At 58.4% G+C, this 7576-nt stretch overlaps 1 protein-coding gene across 17 annotated transcripts in view; it reads left to right on the top strand.

Moving 5' to 3' along the window:
* Positions 1–4160: 4160 nt before the first annotated feature.
* Positions 4161–7576, top strand: part of DMTN (dematin actin binding protein) — a 30320-nt gene continuing 26904 nt past the window's right edge. For 2 of the 17 annotated variants that reach the window (XM_017861123.1, XM_017861141.1), the window contains exon 1: positions 5479–5670. The gene's annotated coding sequence lies outside the window, so the exon portion shown is untranslated. Of the gene's footprint in view, positions 4453–5440; positions 5671–7576 lie in introns of those variants that run through there. The other 15 variants (XM_017861131.1, XM_017861146.1, XM_017861127.1 and 12 more) reach the window with 14 other exon arrangements.

Genomic DNA, 7576 nt, shown 5'->3' with positions numbered 1-7576 from the left:
TCCCCGCGGGGCCGGGGCGGGGGCCACACCTGAGGGCAAATCTCAATTAGAGGCAGCGGCCGGGCCCGGATGGCCCAGGGGGGAGGGGGAGCGAGGGGCGGGGAGGAAGGGGCGGCCCTGCCCCCACCCCAGCTTCTCCGGTGGGCTTTCCCAGGGGCCTCCAGGTGTGCGTCTGGGGAGTGGAACTCGGGGGCGATAAAACCCGCCTCTTCAGTGCGCTGGCTTTTAATCTTGTCGAGGGGGAGGTCCTTCCTCGCAGGGACCACCCCCCCACCCCAACAGGTCAGCTCTTCAGGGGGAACACCTTCAGCAAACCCTCTCTTCTGGGATTGGGGCCCCAGCCTCAGTTTCCCCTACCCTCACTGAGCCCTCTCTTCTGAGGATGACCCCCAGCCTCGGTTTCCCTTTCCCTCACTGAGCCCTCTCTTATGAGGATGTACCCCCTCCCCTCCCTCTTCCTTCTGAGAGTACCTTGAGGAGGGGCATTATGGAGAGGGAAGGATGAAAGACATCCCGTCTCCTCTCTGCTCCCTAGAATGGCCTAAAAATAAGAAAAGAGGAAGTGGGGAAGGGCCCTGGTCCAGTGAAAATGGGAGGTGGGTGCAGCTACAGTCCTAGTTGATGGCGAGGGCTGGCGCAGAGTCTGACACCCCCACCTCGGGGCAATTTAGAAGGTGGGGACAGCGGCAGCCAAGAGGGAGGTCCCCGGCCCTGGGACAGACATTCTCCCTACTGCTCGTCATAATTGCTTTTCACCAGGTTACTTTTTTCTCTCCCCCATCACAAAGAGCCTTAATCCCAGTGAAGACTGCGCTGTGTTGGGGGTAGTTTTCTGGGATGTGTGTTGGGAGGGTGGTCTGGAGCCACAGCTGATAACTGGCGAGTTCAATGGGACTTAACGGGGGAAACACCCAGCAATTACTTGAGGACAAAGGGTTGGGGGCCCCCCAGGTGTAGAGGACTGGACTTTGGGGGGTGGCTGGGGAGGAGGCTGGGAAGGAGGTGTGTTGGGGAGGGGGCCTCTTACAATCCCTCTGATTTCCGCAGGAATTTGAGACATTCTTTAAAACTAGACTGCCTCCCCGCTAGCCGGGGTCTCCGGCCCACCCCCGCCCCTCCCTCGCTCGGGTTAGAGACGGCTTCAAAGGTGGACGGGGCCCTTTGTCTTGCCTCTGCTTTCTTCTCGGCCTTTCTCCGGCCCCTCCCTCCCTCTCTTTGACCTCCCCAGCACCGACAGGCCTCTGGGGGCTGGCTCCAGAAAGCCTTCACTGTTTTCTTTCTTGCTTTTTGAGGTGAGACCTGGCAGGGAGGGACAGAGAAGGGAGAGGGAGGGCCACTCCGGAGGCCTGTGCTGTCCCAGGGGGTGCCCTCATCCCACCCCATCCCCGAGGTGTCCAGCGCCTGCTCTCCCCCTGGGTCGCTGGGTCCCTGGGTCCCTGGCTGGACTCTGAGCCTTCTCCTCACCACACCTCTCGGCGCCTCTGCCCAGTGTCCAGGCGCTGCCATGCCCCAGGTGGCTCTTCAGGCTCTGGAAGTCTGTTCAGCTCATTCCCCCTGAACTAGTGGTGACTTCAAAGATGCTAAAAGGAAGAAGCCAAAAGAATAGATCCCTAATGATGGCACTTCAAATGGACTATTTGAACATGCACATCTAGGCGGTGGGAAGGAAGGAGGACTTCCCCCAGGTCCTCAGACCACACCTGGCTTCAGCAACCCTGCTTGCCTCTGAGTGCCTGGGTCTATGCAGGTGTGAGCATGGAGTAGCCACAGGGGGCTAATTGCTAATAGCCCCTTGCTGTTGGGGAAACATGAACCCCTTTAGGGGAGTATGTGACCAGCGGCCACCAGTGCCTCAAATCTCACGCCAGTTTGGGATTACCAAGAACTCTCACTAAGAATGGCTCACAAATTGACCTCCCCTTTCTCCGTCCCGTCCTCCAAACAGCCGGATGAGGCAGAGGGGAGCCAAGCAGGTCATCAGAGGGGGACATTCACTCATTCTTTAGGCCACACAAACTGGTTCCACTTACATCAGTCTATTCAACCCTGTCCCTCTGACGCTGAGACAGTGACTTTCCAGGGACCAAGCCAAAAGCCTTGCCTCAGTCCTCAGTGTCTTCAGCGTCAAGCACTTGCCATGGTAAAGAACCGTTTCTCCTCAAGCCAAACCCCACCCCCTTCGGCCTGCCCTTGGCTGTCCTGCCTGGCTTCTCTTTCCCAGCTCCTCACAGAGGACCCTTCCCCAAGATTCCCTCCGCTCTGCTCTCCATCTGCCAGCTGCCTCTCTGAGCAACCTCAGCATCTCAGCCACCGCCTCCTTGCCCTCCTTGCGCGTGACTGCTCTCCCCCAAACTCTGGGGCTCTGCACCATGGCCAGACCTCACTGGGATCTGTCTAAATCTCCGCTAGCTCCCTACATCATCTCTGTGCCGCCCAACATTGCCCTCTACTCCAGTACATCCGAGTTTGCTCCACTTACTTTCCCTACCACAACCACAGCTCTCCCCAGGCCACACTATCCCGGCCAAACTCCTTAGCGTCATCTTTAAGACTCCTGTCCAGCCCTGTCCAGTCTCCCCATTCGGCCCTAGCCCCACAACTACCATTTAAGAATGTTGGAAAACTGCAACTCTATCAAGCAAGCATGTCCCCGTCCTCATTCGAAGGGTTCCTGCCACCTGTCGTGTCCTGCTCTAGCACACACGCGCGCACACACACACACACACACACACCCCCAGACCGCAGGCTCCTCCTCTGCTCCATAGGCTCTCGGCTCTACCCGGGGAGGAGCAACTGTCTCCACTGCCACTGGTCTTGCCAGCCATTCACTTGCCCTTGCCTTATGGTACATGTCACAGCTAGTCCAGAACTGTCATGATGTATGTACTTGTCATGATTCCACTAAATAGCAAGTGCCCCAGATGTAGAAATAGTCCATCTTTTCCTTCCTGACTGCCCAGCACAGTATGTTCACAGGGTAAATGTTTATTGAGGAAATACACCACCTGAAGCTCCAGAAAGAAGTCATTATCCCAACACCCCACCGTGGCTCTAGGCGGAGGCAGGAGGGAGGCCAGAATCCTGCCTTCTCCCACCTTCTTTGGCAGACATGGGTGGGGCCAGGGCTTAAGCAGTTAGTCCCAGTGTTTATTTTTCTGCCACAACATTCAAGCCCTGGGCTAATCCTTCCGTTAATAAAAAAGATAGACAAGATAGAGCTCTCAAGGCACTTGAAATTTAATTGGAGGGATAAACCCATAAAAAGGCAATTATTTGTTCTTTGATGGGACTTTTGGAAATCCCTCTTTTACAGATGACATAACAAAGCAACTATTTTTTTGTTTGTTTTTCGTACGTCCCCAAAGACGTAAAGGGGAGACAAGAATTATTGGAAATAAGGAAACTAATATGTACCGAGCTCAGGAGATGTACTAGGCCACAGTCAGGGCACATTTGCTTGCACTCCTTCTTTAGGGCGGTAAGATGTTCCCATGTAGCACATGTGGATGAGTTCACACTCAGAGATGCCAGGCCATTCACGGTCTCCCAGCTAGTGAGCACTGCACTCTAGATTCTACCTGGCTTCCACACTTTGCATGCAAGGTTCTCCACTCCCTCCCCTGCCCATGCATCGTGGGTTCTGGGGCAGGAGAGAGCACAGGCCGGGGTGCTTGCGGGGGCTTTGTGGAAGGCCTGGGGTTTGCATGATTTCAGTGCAGAAAATATGCACAGAGCAGAAAACGATGAGAGGAAAAACGGGCATGAGAATCAAGGCGGGAAAATGGGAGGTGTGCTCCAGGGAAGGGGAACAGTCTGTCTACCTGGCTGGAGCTGAAATTTGTGTAGAGAAGTGGCAGGAAGTGATTGGATCAAGTGATGAAGAGTTTGGTCCTTATGCTGTGGCAGGGAGGAGATGGTGAGGGGCTTTGCGGGGGCCCGATGCAGTGGTCTGGTGGCAGCATGCTGCAGGAGTGGAGGCTCGGGGGTCCGGGCAGCAGAGTCTAATGCCCGGAGGCGGGGGCACATGGCTCCCAATCTCTGATGAGAATGGTGACTTTGGGGCCCTCATCCTTCTTTTTCTTCCGGTCTCTGTCACCCTTTCCCTCCTCCCTGAGTATCCAGGTGCCCTGGCTCTACCTCTCCAGAAGTTAATATTTACATAGCTCCCCCGCCCAGCATGTTGGTGTGTGGGATGGGGCCAGGGGGCACTGGAGTGAGACAGACCAGACGTGGACAGAGAAGCCTATCGAGAGGGCCTGGGGGAGGGAGGAGGCAGCAGGGCCGGAGTCCGCCCAGGACATCTGGTACCAGTGACCTTGTGGGGAAAGGAGCCAAGAATGGGGCGTCAGGGGGCCTGGGACCCCCCTGCCTGAGAGACACAGGAACCCTGGCCCCGTGTTGTGGACACCAGCGCCCATTCTCAAGGTCTTGAGAACTCCTGAACTTCCAAAGGTACGAGAGCCCTGGCAGCCACCGCCTGCCTGCTGGGTGTGGAGCAGAGCTGAAGAAACCCACCTGCCTGGGGCCTGAGCCAACAGGCACCTGTTGTTCAGTGTTGCCAGCTTTCAAGGGGAGAACCTCCCCTTTCAGACAAGCCATGGGGGAGTTCAGTTCAGCCGGCCTTGAGGGGTCAGAGGCCTTCTCAGGGGGAGGAGGCTGGAGGCAGAGTGAGTATTTCCATGGGACAAGGACAGTGATGAGGTGGGGGCAGAGGATGGCATGGGTGAGAAGGGTCCCCTTGCCTCCCCTCTGAAGGCCCACCACCAATACACACACACACACACACACACACACACACACAGCCCAAATCCCTGGCAGCAAAATGACCTTGGCAGCTACCACTCCTCAGGTCGACAGAGGGAGCTCTTACTCTGCAATCCCCTTGGGTCCAGGCCTGGCTGGGCTGATCACTCTTCCTGCCCAAGGTGGCCCGCCCGCCCCACCCGTGGAGGGACATTCCGATAGAATGTAAGACTCGGGCGTGGTGGGGGACAGTGGGAATGGGGCCTTGAGGGATTGGAAGAGAGCTGTCCCGTGCCCTGACTTTTCTCAGTGGAATGAGAGAGGGTTTGGGACCAGGTGAAGGTGCTCACATAGAGACGGCAGAGGTGTGGGGCCCGCAGCCGAGTGCCCAGTGCAGCCAGCGCCCAGGGGCCTCTGCACCCTGCTGGAGCAACCCCCCTGGCCCTTCACCACAAGGACTGTCCCTGCCTTGCTGTCTGTCACTGTCCCGGGCTCCACACTGGGCTTCCTGGAGTAGTGACTCTCCGCAGTGCTGCACACTCTTCAAGACTGGCCTGCTCTCCGGCCCTGAATTAGGGTTCTCCTGAGGTCACCCCTAGAGCCAATTCTAGAGCCTTATGAAGGGAAGTGGGGGGATGGGGCACTTGGTGGGGTTCACTGGGCACCCTAGCTCCTGAAGCTGTCCCCTAACCCCCAGTGCCAGCACTGAGGACACACCCTCAGGCCTCCTCCCTCCATCTCTGAGGAAGAGGCAGCGGGAGCCACAGCTTCCTCCTCCCCCCTCCCTGCCGCCGCAGCTGAGCCAGGCCTGAGCTGCCGGCAGGTTGTCTTGGCAACGGGAGGCGGAGAGGAGATGCGCCGAGGGATGGAGGTGTATGTCACCGAGGAGGCTGCTGCGCTCCTGCCCCACGCCCTGGGCCCTTGAAGGTACCGAGCACCCTCCCCTCCTTTTCCCCTCCCCCATTTCCCCTTGACTCCCCCGACTCGGCCCTACATACGCTGGTTTCAATAGGAGGAGGCACCCCTCCTCCCAGGCCAAGCGGTCCTACACATTCCTCATCACCCACCTCGTTCCAGGCCCCTGGCCACAGTGTCCTTCCTGGCATCAGCTCACTCCAGCTCTACCTCTGGGGACCCTTGCACCAGAAGACAGCTCTCCTGGGGTGTGGCCTGGTGGGGGAGGGGCATTGGCAGGGGAGGAACCCAGGTCGGTGCGGCAGGGATCAGGAATCCTAAAGGGCTGAGGTGTCAAAGCCCCCGGGACCTGGTCAGCTGGAGGGACCGAGAGATCATCTAGGGCTGGAGTGGGGCTGGGGCTTCCTCTCTCCCTCTCAGCCCCTGATTACAGGGAAGTAAGGGTGGGGTTGAAGGTACAGAAAGCCGAGAGGCTGGGCTGAGGCCGGGCTGGTTGTGGAGCAATGGCCGGGGTGGCTCCTCCTCCAAGGCTGTGCCCCTTCCTGCCACATTAAAGGTATGCCCCCTCCCACATCACTCTCCTGGCCTTTTCTTGCAGTTCCATGGATCCCATGCTTCATCCCCACCCCAGGTTTTCTCTATACCTTCACAGCCACCCCCACCCGGCTACAACAGCTCAGCCTGTGTTCTGTCTCCTTTCTCAGCCACCTGCCTCCCTCCTTCCTCCCTTCTCTCTGAAGCCCATCCCTCAGGTTACTGTCCTCTCTGTCCCCACCAGCCAGATACATTCTGTCCCCTCCTGGCCTCTTCCCTCAAGCCCCTCCCCCTGTGCTTCTCCATTCAGACACCCCAGAGCCCCTTCCCCAGATTCTAGATTTCCCCAACAACAGCTGATACCATCAGCTGACCGGGTGTGGGCAGGGTTGCCAGGGCAACGGTGAGGGCTGCCTAGGTAGGCAAGTCTGCGGTGTGGAGGTGGAGAGGACGCTGGGGCCAGGGCGAGGGTCGAGGGCAAGGCTTGTTGCCCTTCCCTGTCCTGCCCAGGGGGCCCGAAAGGCCAATGACAGGCTCCTGGGATGGTTGAGGCTTTGCTAGAGACAGGGAAGGCACACGCCTGTAAATTCTGTGCTGGGACCCAGGGGTTACCGGGCAGGAAGCTCCTTTTTCATGAAGCTGCCCTAGGGAGAGATGGAGTCCTCTCTCTCTGCTGCATCCCATTAGAGTTCCCAGGGGATTCAGGTTATCAAGGGGCCAGCCCACGTCTCAGTACTGAGGACCTGGTTGCATCCTTCCATTCTGCCCTCCCAGGAAAGAGCTCATCCTTGGGTAACCAATTCTGGCCTGTGCCTGCACCCCCACCTCGAGAGGCTGGGCCCCAGAAGCCTCAGTTGCTGCTGTCAGATGGTGGGGTGGTCATAAATAGGGTAGGAAGTGCAGGTGCCTGGAGAAACCAGGCATTGTCCCCCTGGGTCATCAGTAGCCCCCTCCCCCCACCCACCACCCACAGCAACTTGAACTCTGGCTGTTTAGGAGGAGGCTGAGGGGCTCTGGGTGCATGTAGGTGTGTGTGAGTGTGAGTACTGCAGACTGGGGTGTGGGAAAGGGAGAGGACAGTGCTGGCTGATTCTGCTTCGTCATGACGCTGGGTTAATGCTCCTCTTGTTTGAAATGGATTGAGCTGCAGCGTTGGTGGAAGAGCGCGCACATCCACACACACACACCCTTGCCAGCCACACGCTATCAGCTGGAGGTGGGGAGGGCGCGGGGAGGGCGTAGGGGAGCCGGCAGCCTGCCCGCCCGCCCCAGACAAGGACTCCCCAGCACCGGGGATCCAGGCAGTCGTGGCTTGCAGAGAAGCAGGGTGGGGCAAGGGGGGTGGGGCCCAGAGGGGAGATCAGACTGCTCAGCCGAGACCAGC

This window comes from Rhinopithecus bieti, unplaced genomic scaffold, assembly GCF_001698545.2.
Source record: "Rhinopithecus bieti isolate Rb0 unplaced genomic scaffold, ASM169854v2 scaffold_59220, whole genome shotgun sequence".
In the NCBI taxonomy this organism is placed as follows: domain Eukaryota; kingdom Metazoa; phylum Chordata; class Mammalia; order Primates; family Cercopithecidae; genus Rhinopithecus; species Rhinopithecus bieti.
This window is presented reverse-complemented; position numbering and strand designations above follow the sequence as displayed.